General features: G+C 40.4%; 1 long non-coding RNA gene across 2 annotated transcripts in view; it reads left to right on the forward strand.

Moving 5' to 3' along the window:
• The window catches only part of LOC115781346 (uncharacterized), a 40,123-nt gene extending 20,834 nt beyond the window's left edge, over positions 1-19,289 (forward strand). Inside the window, exons 2-4 of one of the 2 annotated variants that reach the window (XR_004020074.1) lie at positions 2,522-2,598; positions 10,102-10,185; positions 18,283-19,289. This is a non-coding gene — a long non-coding RNA (uncharacterized LOC115781346). The remainder of the gene's footprint in view (positions 1-2,521; positions 2,599-10,101; positions 10,186-18,282) is intronic. The other variant, XR_004020075.1, reaches the window with a different exon arrangement.
• The last annotated feature ends 351 nt before the right edge of the window (positions 19,290-19,640 follow it).

Genomic DNA, 19,640 nt, shown 5'->3' on the forward strand with positions numbered 1-19,640 from the left:
ACCATTATGGTTTCTTTCCTTTTTTTTTTCTTTTTTTTTATTCTCCATTTTAAACAAGACAAATCAGCATCTCTGGGGGTTTCACTAAATGTTCTCTGAACTGCTGAACGTTGAATGCCGGGCAAGTGGCAGCTGTTTTTCCTCGAGGAAAAGCAGCGGACTCTCACCCAAAAATGCTTATCAGCCTTTTGACTTTGTGCCAAAATAGCTGCGAGGGTTCAGCTACAGCCTTCACTTTGTGACAGAGCCAGGGCGAGAAGGAGGGTCCTGGCCGTGCGTTCTTTGCCACATGTTACTGAAATTAACACTCTCCGTGCTTTTCTTTTTCAGTGTGTGCACGCATGTGTGTGTGTGTGTGTGTGTGTGTGTGTGTGTGCGCAGTCTATTCTATCCATTCAGGCTGCTCGGGCATGCCAAAGAGTTAATGCACTCTGAGTGTGTGTGTTCCTTTCAGTGTGTATTTCCAGGTCTGTAAAGCTTCACTACGGTAAGAGATGAGGTTAATAATTCAAGGAGATCTCAGAAGTGTTGCATATTTCAAGGATCCTTCAGCGGGGCAGCCACTTCTGAATGAGTCTGTATTTTCCTGTTTTCCATGCTTTTCTTCTCACTAGTTGATATAGTTGCTGACGTACGTTATAGTGTATCCCAGTATGGCGTATGAGTGTGAGCACTGAGTCTGCGCGCTGCTGGAGGAGTGGATTTCTGTGTCATTCTTCTTCCTCCACCCCTCCCACATTTAGTGCTTTCCACCCTCCCACTCTCCCTCGCTCTCTTTCCTTCTGTGTCTCCATCTCCCACCCATCTTATGCTCCCTTTCTCCCTCCCTCCCTCCTCCCCAGGCCCCAGTGCAAATACAGTTCCTTGCCGTGTTGGACATGTGATGAAAAAGTGGCTGGTTCGCGCGCTCTGCTACACCTCCTATTTCATCATCAGCGAAGCTTTTCTGCCCTCCACTGTGCGTCTGTCTGTCTCCTCCTCTCGTCCTCTCTCTCTCCCCATCTTCTCTCCCTGTATCGGTTGCTCCCCTCTTTCTGCTACAGCCACACGCAAGGGGGAGACTTAAGCTCTGCGAGGGGAAAAAAAAAAGAAAAAAGTCTGCTGCTATTTCTACAGTCAGGGCCTCCCCGCAGCCCGCCCTTCCATAGACGGATCTTTTTTTTTTTTAACTCACTACTAGCTGGATTTTAACCCTCTGCCTCCAACTTGCTGCACAGCAGCTCTGCAAAACCTGGCAACAAGTGGCTTTTTGGGAGCCTTTTCTTACTTTTTGGCACATTTATTTTTGCATCGCTTTGGATTTTTGCGCTGTCTTCTGCTTTTCTCTGTCTTATTTTCTAAAAATGCACCAGATCTTCCTGTTTTTTTGTTTTTTTGTTTTTTATTAATTTTTTTGTTGCTGCTGTTTTTTTTCCCCCTCACTGGTTTCTAGTAGTGTTTATTCTTTTTCTCTACTTTTGGATCGAAATTTGACAAGGTGGTGTTTCCTCCATCTGATGGGCCTTGTTTCACCTGGAATGCCAGGGCGCCATTTTTGACGGGTAACCTGCTTGTGGTGGGCTTGTGGTCTGGATGACCATGGATGACAGAGATTGACCGGTGTCTCAGTGTGGTATACATATGTGTTTTAAAGAAATGTTTCGTAACCCGCGCCAGTGACTGGCGTTAAGCACCGCACCTTGTTTGTATTTACTCTGCTTTTCCTTCTGTTTCCTTTCCATGTCCTCTCCTTCGCTGTCTCTCTGTGTCTCTTGCTCACTCTTGTTCTCTCTCTTTCACACCGACTCGCTCTCCTAACGGGGGAATGAGTGGTGCGCTGAGCTGGAGATCTTACTGGGACAGTTGCCAATTGCAAACAAAAGACATTAACAGGCAATAAGGGGGGGGGGGGGTGTAATTGTGGAATTTCAAGTTGTTGCGGCAAAATGTCACCAGCAGCCGTGCATGTTGTGCCTCTACATGACCAATTTGTGTTACTATTGCATTATATTATGAAGTAATAAAATGGATGTTGCGACTAAAGTGAAACAGAGGTTTGAATACTTTGCCTCACTTATTCTAGTGAAGGCATTTCATTTGAGAAGAGGGAGGGAGTAATGTGGGAGAGCAGCATATAGACTTCTGAATTATTCATGTGCTCAGCCAAGGCTGTGACTGGACTGGTTGTGCTATTTGCATGCATCAGACATGCTGTTTGTCTGTTTGCTAACATTCCTCATTCAAAGACTTGTTAACCAGCAGACGGGCTTAGCTAGAGCCTTGCAGACAGCCTCATGGCCTCCTATTGTTTCAGGCCTCACCAGGCCCGGACCCAGCTGGTGGCAGGCAAGCCGTGCTGCCCCGAGCTCTGGGTTGAGACTGTGGTTGAAAGAGGGGTCGAGCCTGGAGGTGAGACTGACGTGGGCGCTGAGGCCGGAGCTGAGGCTGAGGCACGGTTCTGAACGGGACAGTCTGAGGGAAATCACTGGGTTATGCAAGAAGCACCAAACAGGAGCTTATGGCTTTCTCCTCTTCTTGACAGAGATGTGAATCAAAGCGGGAAGAGCTTCCAAAATTCACACCCTGACCGGACATTTACCATCTCTGCTCTTATAATTGGTGAGTAATTTCTGTTTTAATCCGTCCGTGGATGCACGGTTCCAATGTACTTCATCCACATGTTTACATTTCATAGGCTTTCAGTGATTCACGGGAACAAATAAACATTTGATGCATATGAGGTTCTTACACAAAGTTTCTTTTCACCTGAGCTCACGTTTATACACCTGAACTTAAAGCTCTGCATATATAATAGTGTTAACATCTATTCTCGTAACTTCAAGAACATTTTTCCACAACAATATTCAACAAACTCATTTATCGGGGGGGGGGGGGCAACTTTGATTGTTGCCAGGATAATCCTACTTCATGACAATCAGTGAGTGAGTGCAAGGCCACAGTTGTGGAGGTATTTCATATGAATGAAACTGTCCAGTATGTATGTACAGAATGCATGTGGTGCACTGATCATTTTGACGAGTTTAATGTTTTCAAAAGCTTCATCTTAATTTTTGTGAGTGTTTGTGGGAAAAGAACTGCCTAATTTCTTTGACTTTGTGTTTTTGCAGTTAATATTTAGTAGGTTTATAGTTTATTTAAGACAACAGAATAGAGAATTAGTCCATCTCTTCACCGTTTGCTTTCATATACATAATTTTGCTAGTCAGATTATTTATTTTTTTCATTTTTGTGCATCTCGATCTATGCCTTACATATTTAAACAGATTTTATAAGGCTCGTGCTTTTCATACGGGCGCTTTGCGTACAACTACAGATGCTTTTGTTATTATGTTTGTACTGATCGCCTTCTCTTCATTTCATGGAATAAACAAGCCTAAATGAACAATAAACTTGTTTGAGCAGTTGTGAAGCAGTTTAACAAAAGAGAATTTACAAAAAAAGGGATTATGGATAAATATCGTTGATGATGAAGATAATGGGAAATCTGTACTGCATAAATGTATTTAAGACACTGATAGAGTAAAGTACATTCCCAAACCTAACTGGGAAATTTTTTTATTTGTGGTAGTGCTTGAAAGTATAATCAAATATGCAGTAAACCTGTTTTCTGATTTCGTCTTTTGCAAAAGTGGATTTTAAAAAATTTTTTTTTGTAGTTTATTCACCAAAAATGTCCATATTTGGCACATATTCTGCTCTGGATTTCAGTTGTGTGAGTTTGATGGTCAGGTTTTATCTAAAAAAAAAAAAAAAAAAGACCTTTTTTTGAAGGACAAAGTCAAAATGATTTCGCTCAAAGCTTTCACAAGTGAGGCTTACTTTTGCACGTGTAGCTTATTATGCAAATTCATATGAATGTAAGCTTTGCTTAACTAGCCGACCTAGCTGTGGACACTTGGCTTTGGCTGGAAGAGTATCTCGCTACTCCACCCCTGAGGCCTTTTTGGCACAGAATGGCAGGAGTCCAGTAGAAGGTTGCATGTTGAGAGGCAGATGGCCGGGTCGTGAGGGTTTTCAGCTTTTTCTCTCTCTGTAAAAGTGTAGCTAACCAACACAACCCACACTGACGCAGTCTGTGCACTGAAGCAAACTTGCAGTTTATTGCATCTACACAGCACAGGTAGTAATAGGACACACACACACACACACAAATGCATATACACAAATGCAATTTTACAGTCAAACCTGCATGTAAATGTATCCTCATAGTTAATTATAATTGTCATCATTCAGGTCGTCGTATATTAATACTTTTTTGCATCTGTTTTTGCCTTTTCGGTGTGTGACATGAGGCTCGCTGAAATGGTTGGTTTGAAACATTTATTCAGGTAATTCCCGACAACAAAGTGTCTTAAATTATTATTATTATTTTTACATTTAATATAAATGGAAATATGTTGCCAGTAGAATGTGAAAGAAAAGCAAAAATCTGACCTGCAGGACACAGCTCGAACACCAACTTCTCAAACTTGAACTTGACTGTGTCCTTGAACTTGAATGGGGGGAAAAAATGCAACAATTGTTTTTAGAAACTATTAGTCTTAATATGTTAAAATGCAACATACGGTGCTAAAAAAAAAATACCATCTGGCGAAACTTAATACTTTTTTAATGATATAAGCTAAAAAAATATGATTAGGAAGCACTGTGTGAATATTTATTTTTCTACAGTAATCACAGCAATTGTAAAAAAATTTTTGTTATATGTATCATACTGGGCTTTAAAACATAAGGTTTTTTATTTTATTTTATTAGTCACTTTCAGTTGGTTTTATCTAATTTGTATTTAAGTTTGATCTATTTCAGTTTCTCGAGGATAGATTGCAGCGTAAACAGAGAGGCGGATATAAAACCTTACGAATTCACGCGCATCCACATTTTTTGGGGGCATATTTAATTGTTAAAAAAAAATGTGACGTTCGCCCCGTGATTTTTGTAATCATATATTTTCATAGCGCAAACTAAGCAGAGAGCATAAAAGAAAATGTGTGATAAAGCAACAGTTTTTAAACTACTTGCATTACTGTAGAGACTCGTTGATGAATAGATAACACACAGCATCAGCATATTTTGGTGTGTGTGTGTGTGTGTGTGTGTGTGTGTGTGTGTGTGTGTGTGTGTGTGTGTGTGTGTGTGTGTGTGTGTGTGTGTGTGTGTTTACAGTGAGACAGGGATGCCTCTGCATGAGTGAGCATGTGTCTACTTGTTGCTGGATTGTGTATTTGATTTATTTATTTTTTTTTCATAAACTTTGTTTTCACCTCTATTTTGGCTTCTTTTTTTTGTTTGTTTAATATCTTTGACAGCAAAACCACAAAGTGCCCTGTTATTATTCTTTGACTTTTGATGTGGCACAATATTTTAATATATTTGTAATTGGGACAATTCTCAGAATTAGGTTCATCATAATTACAGTTAATAATCATCTAGTTCTACCTGTTGACTAGTGTAAAAAAGTATTAGGCAATTGTTGTATGAATTATTTGAATTTAATTTCCCCAAATAATAAGTGGTATAGTAATTGTAAAAATAAATCATATGTGTGTAGGTAGAAAATTAAATTAGGATAATCTGTTTTTACGTACTGACAAATTGCCACAAATCTAAATCATATTTAATGAAAAATAATTACATTTCACATCAACTTAAAGCATGCATATATATATATATATATATATATATATATATATATATATATATATATATATATATATATATATATATATAATAAAATGTTCAGACCTCAGATGTTTTCATTTTTGTGCATTTTAATGCTTATATGTGGAGTAGCAGCACTGCACAGACTGCTGTCTGAGTGTTTCAATTTGAGGTTTTGAGTATGTGGTTTAGGTCGTGTGCCAGTGCTCAGTGTATTCTTACTAGTGCAACACAGTGAAAATGAGTCATTCATGAGTACAACACAGGAATAAGCCACCAACACAGTGCTTCATTTGTTAAGTGGATAAATTGGTGTTTTAGATTATGTGATTTTGTTTCATTTATGAGCTTGCTGTGATGTTGTGAATTTCATCCAATTTCCTCCTGGCTAATATGAAATCCAGATTGGAGTGATGAATGGGGGCCAAGTCACCACTTGCTGTAAATATATTTTTGTGACATAATAATGAAGCCTCTTTGAATTCGACTGCTAAAGCGGCTTCAGTGTGCAGTTAAAACTACAATCAAATTGAGAAAGCCGACATAATGGAAATTATATTGTATGTCTGAGCTCTCTGGAGAGCCCTCAGGGTTCGCGATTTTGTTGTCATACTCTACTGTCTGGGCTGACTCTACAAAAATGCATGTGGCACTGTAAGTTTAATGTATTCACAAGTTCACTGTCATGTTTAACAAATGGAAATTATCCAGTGGGTAATCATTGTTTATTATGTGATTAGATATTTGTTAAATGCATGTCTTTTTCTCTTAAAAAGACATTTTAATGTTTTATAAACTACCAGGCATCAGACATTTCACACAAAACTCTTTTTTTTTTTTTTTTTTTTTGTAACAGAAGTGGCCCATTTAGTCAATGGATGTGTATATTCAAGGAAAAACCTCAAAAATTAAATATGATATAATTTGATGTAGCTCTAAATCATGCTCAAAAAGCATCAATATATTGATCCATCATATATTTAGGTGCAGTATTCTTACTGAAGCAGTAACACTATGCAGCAGGTCTGCATAGTGTTACTGCAGCACATCTAAAGGTCAAGGTGAATGCATTTCTCTGTATGTATTTAGGCACTTCAACATTTTAATTAGGAAAGCTTAAAAAAATCATAAATCTCATTTTAGTGCAGTCATGCCGGGTCTCTGTTTTAGAAGATGACCAGGCCCCCTGTTGCTCTCCTGAACGTGGAAGAGTTCATGAGTGGATCTACAGTGGCCACTACAGGCTGTGGCACACACAGGATCAGCGCTACAGTACAGAAGAAAGTAGGCCAGGCCCGAGTAGAAAGGAGCTAGACAAAAAAATCAGAGACCTCAGAACACACACAAACACACACAGAGACGAATATACAAGCATTTTCAGGGTTGCGGTCAGCAATATAACATGCTGGATCTCCTAAAAAAAAAAAAAAAAAAAAAATTGTATAGATTCATACAAAAGTCATCTCTACACACTAGAAGTATGTTGTGGTCGTGTACTCATGTGCAGAACCCCTTTTTTATTTTAATTTTTGCTGCGTTTGGGTGTTTCACTAGTGCAGTCAGTGTGTGTCAGTGTGTAGTCCTCAGGCACTAACACCGGGCAGGGCGTGAGGGCGGGACTCTATGAAAACACAGCGACCAGAAACACGTTCAGTCTGATAACGCGCGGTTTGCTGAGGATTCTGGACTGAGCGTTCGTGTTTTTCCCTTCTCTGTTTGTAAAGCATGAGCTGCAGCTGAATTCATGCAAAAACTGGCAACGCGCCACCTTTTTGAAGGGTCGCGCAAGTACATGTGCGTGTTTGTTTGAACTTTACAAATGTGAAAATGCTGTTTAATTTCTCTAATTCGCTGCTTTCTTCACTTTTTAGTTTACTCGATCACTGCGCTCTCTCTCGCTCTCTCTCTCTCTCTATTTGCACATTTACAAACAGTAGCCAGCTGCATATTATACTTTTAATAAGCAGTACAATTACAGGCACATTTGCTGATGCTCATGCATACTTATTCCTGCAAAAAAAACAAAAAAAAAACCCTGCTTTTCCTCACCCGTCTCATCATACATGGAAGCCATTAGTCCATTACCCTGCTGACTACTGAGGACTGGTCTTTTTTTTTTTTTCCCCTTCCTGTGTTAATCAGGATGTCAGCTGGGAGTGTCACATGTAATTTATCCACAAAACCACAGCAATTCTACAGAGACGGTAAGTACAGTCATAATGACATAATATTGGACTGGGAGAAAGTTTGAGGGCATGACAAAAGATTTTAATTTTCCTCCCCTGTACCTATCCCTCCTTTCCTCCAGACATTCTGAAAAAGGACCTGTGCAAAATCCACATGGTTGCTTTACATCATGAGCTCTTTGACTAAAGTCAGTGTGTGTGTGTGTGTGTGTGTGTGTGTGTGTGTGTGTGTGTGTGTGTGTGTGTGTGTGTGTGTGTGTGTGTGTTTTTCCTCAAGTTTATTTTTCCAAGGACAATTTTGTTACATACTCGCTGGACAACTCTCACCTTTGAAAACTGATCGCTCTTCTCTCAGGAGAGTTTGTTAGCTGTTTGAGAGATTAAATATTTCAATATTTTAAATAATTAAAAAGCAACTCATTGTTTTCTTTTCCTGCCCTAATCAGTGTGCTTAAAATGCATTTAGGCCGCAGTCTGCAGCATCACATGTGAGTGTCTCTCTGCACACATCATCAGGTCAGATACTTGTTTTATGTACCTGCCAGGCAAAGCGATATTCCAGATAATGCTGAGCTGCACCCACTCAGTTTTTCTTTTCCAGCACTCATATATTTCTTCAGCTTTTGGCCTCTGCTGTCGCCAAGGCAATTTAGTCAGAGAAAAACTGCAGAATCAGCAACCTTGTTCCACTTGGAGGTAAAATTGGAAGTGTTGAAAACCTTCGCCTGCAACACTCCAACTATCAAAATACTGTAAATCCCTTCCTTCAGCTCACCTCCACTTCATCACTTTCATACTGTTCGTCACTGATGAGCTAAATTATGTTGGCTACATTTACTGTTGGCAACATTTTGTGAAGTACACTGGTTTGGGCTCTCTTTTTGCTGCTCATTTTGGTTGACTACAGTTTCTACTGACTTCTACTGTGTAATACAGCACTTGATGTTTATATAATGTTTATATACTCAGGTTTCCTTGATTACACTGACCAAAAATGTTTTAGAGTTTAGAGTGAAATACAACAGAAGCCCTTCAAAACTTGAAAGCATTAATTTACTTTAAAAAAAATGTATAAATATATATTTTCTTTCCATCCTTGCAGCCATTCATATATATATATATATATATATATATATATAATATAATATTCTCATATAATGTTGGCTATCCCCTCTGCACATACTCAGCCAGACTTCGTGAGTCATCAGCATGCATACACACACAAACAACATACCCACACTCACACACAGAGTGCAGTGGGTGCACAGCTCAGACATGAATCTCTCTCCATGGGCTGGAGGAGTTGGGTTACTCATGAGCCCATAAACATGTGCTGGCAACAGTCCAAGGCACTGCACTGTAATTACAAACGTTAGAAACAATATATAAAAGACCCTTCCCCAGCAAGGCCGTGCTTTGCGCTGCAATTAGCATCCATGTCCAGAATTATCACCCTTCAGCAGCTGCCACCACACTGAGTGGAAGCCTTTAATTGGCAGTGTCCTCCTGGGTCTACAGAATTGTCGTGCTTTTCTTTATTCTCCTCTATGCTCAATTTTCTTTTTTCTTTTTTTTGCGCAATCTGCAATTTGACTTGTGATGACTACCTCCGTTGCCTTTCTTCCTGTTCCACCTCCACGTGATGGCATCACATGCATGCAGCGCACGATGACACGGGTGCACGTTAAAAGCTGCCTTGCACATGAGCTCTGCGCAGCCCGTACGTGCCCTCTCGCGTGCACCGAACATACTGCGCCGCATGTGTACAAAATTACTTATTATGCTCGCAAGTACACACAGATGCACCACTTCACCCACGCACATGACACTGTAGGCTTTCAGTAACACAGTACACCAAAGTGTGTACATGTATGCAGCGAGTGGGTGCTACCGGGCAAGGCCAAGACCACGGAGGAGCTTGTGTGTTGGAGTTTGGTGAGCATGCGGCAGTAAGAGTTGGCCGGTGTACAGGCCAGCAGAGAGGGTGCGGTGTGTTACATGTTTCACTAATGAGTTTCCTTGGCCAGGCAAAACTGTAGGGCAAGCTTATTAGTAAACAGGCTACAGAGAAAAGACCCTACAGCCCTCTGCTGCTGCTGCTGCTGCCGGCTCCCAAACTCATCAGGCTTTCTGTCTCTGCTTCTCTCAATTATTTTTCTCTTCCTCTCTGTTTATGTTGCTGTAAATTGTCTCTCCCTTCGAATCTAGAATTCTCACTCTTATTTTTTTTTCTCCTCTCTGTCTTTCCTTCTTGTAGGCAGTAAGATGGGGTTTGAGCTACAAGCACAAACAATTTTGGCCAAAGAGCGAAATTAGGCAAACACAGGCTGGCGGTTGTACAGTAAGTACCATAATTTGTTGGAAATTGAATATATATATATATATATATATATATATATATATATATATATATATATATATATATATATATATATATATAAATTTATTTATTTTTTTTTTTTGTATGTGATGATGTGTTGTGATGCCATTGTATTGTCTCGCATCTGTAATTAGATGCTGTGCAAGTTTCATTTGTTATATGCATGGCACATTACTGCTTTGTCTACATTTATTTTCTTTCTCTTTCTGACACTTATTACGATGTGAGCCTGGAACAGATTAAATCATAATGGCTGGATATTGTTTCCTTTATCCCTCTAGAAAGGCCAAGGTCCCAATGGCTTATTAGCACAGCACATTAAGAAAGGAAAAACAAAGATAATCTTTTGTACACATGCACAGAAAACACTTATCTTAACTGCCCACTAGGCAAAGTCTCGACTCTCTCCTATGCCTGGTCCGAAAACTGTTAGAAAATGGCTTCCACTCTGTGCCTTCCAGCTCTCAGCTCCCCGCCGCCATTTTGTGTATCGCTGCCAAAGTAGTCAGGTAGCAGAGGAACACAGTAAAGTGGGAAAGAAAAAGTGGGTGCAACTGGATGCTGGGTTCAGAAAAACACTCTAATAAACTGTGAAAAGGTGTGCAACATGAGGCAATGTAGCGCCCTAACGTGCACTGACAGGATCATTAACATGCCTATTTCTTATGGGGAGATGTTTTAACTGTTGCTGGCTGATTAGATCAAAATCAAGCAGCCTCCACTCTGGACCATTTCCAGCTCCTCTTTTCGAAGCGCTGACCTTGGGTGGACACCATAAACAGTCCTTTTTTTTCACTGGGGCAAATGTGCTGGTGGAGGCCACAGTTGTGTAGCACCCTTGTGCTCCCCTCCAACATAACCTGCTTTCTTTGCGTCCCTTGGAGCCAGTGTGCATGGATAAAGCTTTAACCTCTGCTTTTTAACCTGTCTCCACCCTAACTGCAGCGCACTGAGCTGTAGCTTCACCCCAAACTGTGCCTGTATTATATGCACTTAGTAACCCCAGGCACCACCCTGCACTCTATAGCTATAGTGACTAGCTGTTTGGAGCTCTGGAAGTGCAGATGTTATTAAAATCCCTCTCTCATCTGTAGCCCACAGATACTATAGCAGGTGTTCAGTAGGTGTCTAAAGCTGCTTTCCTCTTGATCCCCCCCGCCTCAATGCCGGTCTTAACTGACACACATAATCGCAGAAACCCATTGAGTGTTTTAGCATCCATGTTAGATACTGAAAGATTTCAGGATTTCCTTTCATCTCTGTTTGTTGTCATTTAGCTCTACAGTTTTATTAAAATAATTCATCATAATTAGCTATAACTGAACTGGATTTGCTTCTGGGACTGTTTCAGGTTAACAGCCTAATATTGCACAGTGAACTAATGGGAAAGAATAAGTGTGGGGTTGGGAGAAAAATGATCATATATAATATAATTATTATAAAAGCAGAAATTCTTCTGCTTGACCTCAAACAAAAAAAAAAAAACTAGCTAGAGTTTGAAAGGTTGGATGAACCTCATCACACCAGCTACCAGATGTTTGTTATATATGAAGAGAGATATTAATTTTCTTACTTTGATGTATTTTAACGAACTGTTACTGAAGAGCCTGTATCAAAAAACTGCTCATCAGGGTATATCTAGGTGCTGTTCTGTTAATAGCTTGAAGTGTTTTTTTAATATATATATATATATATATATATATATATATATATATATATATATATATATATATATATATATATATATATATATTTTAAAAAACACCCTTACTGTATTAGTATTAGTCTCTTTGCCCCCATGTAACTGATTTAGACAAAATATAGCAGAGATCCCTCTGGCAGTAAAACCTGGCCTATTTAGGCCTGTCACATACAAGCGCTCTGTGAGACAGCCAGTCAGTCAGTGGCAGTTCAGCATGCACTCTGTCCCCTTTGACTGCTCACTCCTTAATCTGGCCATGCGCTTGCATATGGGACAGAGAGGCCTCCATATTGTGTTTGTACTATGAATTATGAATCCCGTTGCATAACTGTGGCCTGTTTCTAGGGCATATCACTACAACATCTACCCAGAGACCAAAGCATGAATACATTTACCCAGCCTAGACCTCTTGGAAATAATACTGTGAAGCTGGCCTGCCTGCATTTGTTTATGGTTATATAGAGCAGATGGCCATGCAACAGGGTCACATAGTCACACACTGGCTGCCTCACTGGTACTGTCACACACACACACACACACACACACACACACACACACACACACACACACACACACACACACACACACACACACAGAGCCTTTATAGGCAGAAATGTAGCTATCTTCAGCAAGGGGATTGAAGCCACAGAAATTCATTCATTCATTATTCTTCTATACGTCGCTGTGGGGGTGGGGAGTATTAAAACCTGTTATCAGAGTACATAATTATATAATCCCCTTCATGCTGGCAGCTGTCCTGGAACTATAGGCACTGGCACTAAAAACTACTGCCAAATCAATGTTAACTATGGTTGTCTGTGCTGTATTTACAGCCTTAGCTTTCAGTAGTGAGCCTGACTACATGCAGCTGTAGTCTGAGAGTAACAGTCTCTTCAAGGTTACAAACTGTACAGATCCCTGTCTGCCTACTCTGGCCTGCTGTCTGTCAACTGAACTTCATATCCACAGAGAAAGGTATTTGTCCAACCCTCTAAATATAGCTGGTGACAGATGCCGCTTGAAGGGGCACTGCCCATTTGAAAAGGGCCCTGCAAGCAGGCCAGCGCAGAACAGAGCATGTAGACGTGTCAGAACTATAGGCTTCCTCTAATAGAGAGAGGCCTTGTAGGTCACCAGCAGCCACATGGCAGCGCACATTTCACCAGAGCCCCTTAGAATGGCAGCACAAAGATGAAGTCTGTGACTTGTTAAATGAGCAAAAAAGGTGATATTTATTGAATTTTTATTTATTTATTGAATTGAGTGCTGACATAATCCATTGAGGGGAAACTGAGACAGTTCAAGCTGTCAAAGAGGTAGAAGTTTATGACCTGTATGTGTAAAAACGTGTCCTAAACAGAAGAAGCCAATCACGCATGTGCAGAAAACTCCTGACATTACAAACAAATGCACAAAGTATAGGTAAACATCACCTCAACATAGAATTCTGGATTTCTATACCACCTATTGAAAATAAAACCAAAAATCCACTTTTGAATAAATAATAAATTCTTGCTATTAAGTGCCCTCTTTTTGATCTTCCCAAAATCTCTTTGAATACTTTGAGCACTAACGTGTACAGTAAGTGAAAAAGGTTAAAAGGCACCATGGCTCATGGGTCCAGATATGCGATTGTGCGACACACCTGCTTTCAGGCTTTTTTCTGCGTAGACCTTTGTCTTGTTGTGCATCCTGCAGCCTGTGTGCATATGGATGCAAATGTGCGGATGTTTCTTTGTGTTTGTGTGACTGTACACTGTGTGAGAGATGAGAAGCAGCTGGCAAGGTTGGGCTGAGTGGTCTGGGCAACCCCTGCTGCGTTGCCCTGTCATTACGGTGATTGGGGTCGTTTTTTTTTGTTTTTTTTACCTCTAAAGATGGGGCCGCAGTGCCACGCTGAGATGAGCTAAGTCTGCCTAATCCAGCCCTCCTCACCTGGCATGTTTATGGCTCTGCTGGGGGATGGAGGGGTGGAGGGGGATATGTCAGTGGGGCCAGTTCATCTCACAGTCTAACAGGCAGACACACACATTAAGAACATTGGTGTGAGTACATGCACACTCGCACGTGTATAGATTTGTTCAGCTGCATGCGCAAACACCACACATATTCAAGTGCATAGAGTGCACATACACTAATGTATACTTACAGCATCACACGCACACCCTGTGCATACACTGTATGTTCAAATGCATTCATATGAACTGTTAACTCCCTGTTCTTTCACTCGCCTAACACACACTTGCACAAGGTTTGCAAGCTCAGTATCTGCCTCATACAGAGGTGACGGGGAGGTCAGCCTGTCTGACTTTGAGCAGAATCCCCCTGTGGCTTGCCCCAGCCATTCCCCCTGGCATGTGTAACAGGACCTGCCCATGCAGCCTCTCCTCTTCCCCCCGCTCCTGTCCTCCTCCTCCTGCTGCCTGCCCCTTGGCCCTGGTATAAATAGATGGGTCATGCCTGCTGTGCTACCCGGACAGAAGGGGGGAATGAATATTCCACTCTGTCTATCTGGATTCCTCTTGTCTGCACCATGTTTGCTCTGGCAGGACATACATCCAGATAAAGACAAGAGAAACAGGTATTCCTGACTAGGGTTTAATATTTTTCCCGAAAATGACATGGATCAAATCCCGGGAAATGAAGAGCCATTTCCCGGGAATCCCGGGAAAAAGTTTATTTATTTTTTTATTTTAATTAGGCCTTCTGTAGCCTGTGTCGGCCTTAACCTATTCTGATATTGTAGAGGTAGCTTTCCAGCTATGTCCTGTTATGCCCAGTAGGGGGTAACGTCGGCTTGATTAACGCAATAAAACCTACATCTCGACATTCGAGTGCTCGAGCTATGCGGTGTTGTATCGTTCCTCAACACTCCCTTAACAAATATAATTCGAATATTCCTCCATTGTACATGGAATTATACCAAGATATTTTACAACTGCTGGTGCAAAACAATACGGTTCATCTCCACAGCATTGATAAAGGCTCAGCCACGCTGTCGTGGCGACATCTGTTGGGCTATATCTCCACCAGTGGAACGCTGTAATAGTCATTGAAAAGTTAACTACCGTACTACACTATAATATGGCATAACACAGGGCCTTGAGTAATGCACTACGACTTGGTCATTGCCATTCTGGCAACAGCAAATTTATAACACCGTGTCTGAGGGTTAAAGTAGGTTCGCTGTGAATCGTCTATTGAAAAACTGGCCAATCCTTATAGCCTAAAAAAATATACATTTTACTCAACTCCATTTTAAAAGCGAAATATGTTAAAGCAATCTATTTCATGATAATTTCTTCACACATTAGGCCCGTATCCTAATTCATGATTGTTAGTAAGCGGCTGCAAACGAGGAAAAGAAACACTCGAAGTTAAACAGATATTTCTTTATTGTTCAGGGCAGGCATATTTTATAGGCTATATAATGCAATATAACAATATATAATAATATAAAATTATATAATACAAAATACCTTAGGGTAAACACATTGCCTACGATTTCAACAAATTAAAGAGGAAAAAAGCACAACTGTGTAATACCTCTATTAAAACGCTTGAGATGAAGCTGAAGCCTTAAACGGAGGCTGAACATGCCTGAAATGAAGAGTAATGCTTTTCGCATTAAACGAACCCTTCTCTCAACATTTCCTTAAATTTAACATTCTGAAGCTTTCTTTTCTTTCTGAAAGTCAAATCGACGCGCGCGACTTTTTTCCCGGTTTCCCGTCTAACGTTTCCCGGGAAACGGGAAATGGTTCTGATCGCATTTCCCGGGAATCCCGGATCTCGGGATTAAACCCTATTCCTGACCGCATCTCTGATATAAGAGACCACACATCCTAACTGTGGATGGGCATACTCGCAAAAACTATGAACACCTATCACCTGCCTGAGGAGGAAGGTTTTTTTCTTAACAGACCCCCACTTAAGTGCTTAAAAAATGAAGAGTGAGTTACAGTCAGTATAGTGATTATCTTTTTTTTTGTATTTTTTTTTCCACATCAGGATTTTTATACAGGAATAAGTCCCTCCAATGGTGTAGTGGTTAACACATTTACTTGCTGAGTGAAAGGGTACTGGTTCAATTCCAGCTGGAGACGTACATTGCCTTTAGGCTTGTGTCAGGAAGGGCATCTGGTGTCAAACTCTGACAGATCGAGCATGTGGAGCTACCTGCTTTGGTGACCCCTTGTGGCAAGGGAACTTTGTTTTGTTTTTTTAATACATGAAGCTTGGCCTGGAAGTTTTTGGTAAACAGATGGTTAAAAGAGTGGTATTGAAAACATACCTCCACCTTGACTTTCAGTACAGAGGAAGTTGTAATTGTCTGATTAAATGTTACTATTTAAGTATATGGTATATGGCTTCAGATTTGTGCTAGTCGCAAATCTGGTTGGTTTGGCTAGGTCACTGCATATACAGCATGTGCACTGTAAACTTTTTTTTGTCATTTTGGCCAGGCACAATATATGTATCCCCTGTGGCTAATTGATGCACTTTAGTGAACCTTGTAGACTCTTTTTTTAAGTGCCAAAAATATCCCCTTGCAGTAAAAACTACATTGCGACTACTACTGCACGCTCACCTCTAGATTTTAAGGTGCAATAGCAGAAGTCAGTCTGGATTTGAACAAATAAAAAAAAAAGTACTAAAAGTACAATACGTGATCTCAAGAGACTGTCTTGGTAAAATAAAGAATAAATTAATAGCAAATGTATACAGACCCACAACTGTACAAAACTAAAAAATTAATATATTGAATTATTATTTTAAAAAATGAACATAGTGGATATGTGTAATTTGCAGTAATAATGAGGGTCTGAGATTGTATATTGCATTAAAAAAAATTTAATTATCCACCAACTTACTGACCTTAAACCCCCCCAGAACCTCAAAGATCAAGTTACAAGGTTGCAGTGCTCCACCTCACTATCACTGCAGCTAAACTCTACTTCAGTATAAACTGATTGGCAATCTAGCACTTAAGACTCAAGTGTGATTAAATTAAAGTGACTTTTTAAGCAGTGCCTAGCTTTTCTGTGAACACTGTGAAGATGCGATTGGATAAATCGATAAAACGTTTTACCTTACTTCCTTTTTTCCACATTTGTGTGCATGCACACGCGCATGTATTTGAAACCGCATCCTTATGTACGTGCATTTGGTTATGCATTCTCGCGTGCATGTATATATGCATTTTTTTTGGGACATTATGAGGCAGCGAGGTACCAAAAGCAGGACTTGAGCTAAGTGAGGTGTGAGGCTGAAGTGGTGCATCAGTTATAGATATTCCTGTTGGAACAGAATGCTTGCTGAGTTTGCACACAATCGAGAAGGTTGAGTTCTGGTGGACAGCCAAAGAAGTGTTTCAGATTGTATTGTATAGCTGTGGTAAAAAGCTCTAAACAAGTGTGTGACATGTGTATAGTCCTTTGGGTGTGTGTGTGTATATATATATGCTTGCATTTCATATTGATTATCTACAGTACGTGTGTGGGTGTGATTGTGAATATTTTCCTGCCATTGGATGATAGCAATTGGCTCTGGCTTTACTTGAAAGTGATAGCCTTCCTGGACAAGCACTCTATTGGTCAGGACCCCAGCTCATATACTATATTAGATTAAAGTATGTTTAATCAGTGGACAATGTGCCTTGACCCTACCTTGTGAAGTCTGGGCCCCACGCCACTGAGCGCTTTGCAGGACTCCACAGTGAAGTGAGTTACATGCTTTAGCATACAGCTTTCTGTATGTAGTGACTGATTTAGCACTTAAAATGACTGCATGCTGAGTTCTGTAATGGTACTTATTTAAAGCTCAGGCCCTATTGTGTGAATTTTTTCTTCTGTCAGGTTGTTTCTGTCTGTAAAATGTCTGTTTGCTCCTTGTGTATCTGTTGTGCTGTACAGGTGTGTGTGCCTGTGCATGCTTACAATCCACAGCTCTGTGATGTAAGTAAGGCAGTATTGAATAATGCAGAGAGCCTCAGACTCACCACTGAGCAGACACAATGGGGCCTCTCAGCTCAAGACATACTGCTCTGTAATGTGCTTTGCTGTACATTTCTATCTTTTCCATACAGTAGATTATATACAGTAATCAGCAGATTGTATGGCAGCTAGGCATGCAGAATGGTGTGGTTTTATCAAAGAACGCATGAGTATAAGCCATACTGTAAATAAACATAACCCAATATACAAATTGCAAGTAAACCCAGACGTGTCTTCACCCAAAAGTCCAAAATTTGGTGTTTGAACAGACCGGAGTGTTTGCAATTGATCTCACATATGTCAAATCTAAAAGTCATCATGCTGGAGTATTTTTCTATTTCCCCTTTGTCTTTGTTACAGACGCAACAGATTTCCCCTCTCTGGTTTTTCCACATGGAGACTACCTGACATGCTGCTGAAGCCGTGATGGAGGGAGGAGGTTATAGGCCAGTGCCCCCCCTTCCCCCTCCCCCTCCCCCAGCCCCTCTCCTCGATGCATGTTATATAGCAGGTGAGAAACATTAATAGAGGCAGCAGCTGCAGCCCTCTGCTCCACACATGTGGGCCAGGATATGAGCTAGCTTGAGCTCTCCCACTCTTAACTCTGGACAGTTAATGTTATCAAGAACCACAGAAAACTGTACTGACAAACTGAAACCAAAATTAATCTACTTGCTTATTTTTCACGTTAATCATGAGAAATAAGCAAGCTTCTCAGGCACCACCCACCCTAGCTTCTAAAAGGTATGTGATATCTGTGAATATAATCATATATTTTAATATTTTTGAGGTTAGAGTTGTTTACTGGTTGCATTTGAATTGTGGAAATATTTTGGCTATGCAAATTTCTTGAGACATGTGTGCCTTGTTGGATCATTTGAATTCCCCCCTCAGCTTGGGACATGAACTGGAAGACCCAGTTGTCACATTGTGTTCTGAACACACAGACTTTGGTCACAGCGGTGAGGTGTCCCAGAGGAGAGTGGCATGTTTCTGTGAATCATAACCGCTGTTCTGTGTTCAGTGAGCTGTGTCGAAGCGGATTACCTGCATGAACGGGGACCTGAAAGGACTTTGTTTTTAAAGACTGTCCTTTGGGGTGAGGTAGTAGGTTGTATAGTTTTAGGGTCATACCCTTCCTGTCAGATAACTATACAACTTACTGTCTTTCCTGAAGTGGCTGTAATGTCGTCAGATCCCTTTGCTGGAGCGCATGGATCCAGAGCAGCCCACTGATTTCTAACAGCGTTTGATAGCAGTGAGTCATTGAGGATTGCAGCCGCTTTAAGTCGATCATTTTCCGTTTTTCTTCATTTTCATTGATGTTTAGGAATTGACTGTCAATAAAATATGATTGTGTTTTCATTGTAAGTGTTCATTCTTTTTGTGTAAAACACAACATCAAAAACAAAACCATATCTCAACAAACACTTTCACACTATGTAATCTTTTACAAAAGTTGCTCCATTCACGTTCCTTTGTTTCTTTGAACTTATGAAAAATAAATCATCACAGTATTTTTTTTTTAGTCATTAAAACTTGACAAAAATAGCAGTTTTTGCTTTTATATAGGTATGGTTTTTGTCAAATTATGTCTATATAATTGAATAAATATATATTTATTTGCTAAAAGAAAAAGCACAGGTTGCACATGTCATCATAATGCTGCTTATCATACCAAAGTTTTTAACCAACCTGTAGGACCTTTCTGATGTTCG

Source organism: Archocentrus centrarchus, chromosome 6 (genome assembly GCF_007364275.1).
Source record: "Archocentrus centrarchus isolate MPI-CPG fArcCen1 chromosome 6, fArcCen1, whole genome shotgun sequence".
NCBI classification, from domain to species: domain Eukaryota; kingdom Metazoa; phylum Chordata; class Actinopteri; order Cichliformes; family Cichlidae; genus Archocentrus; species Archocentrus centrarchus.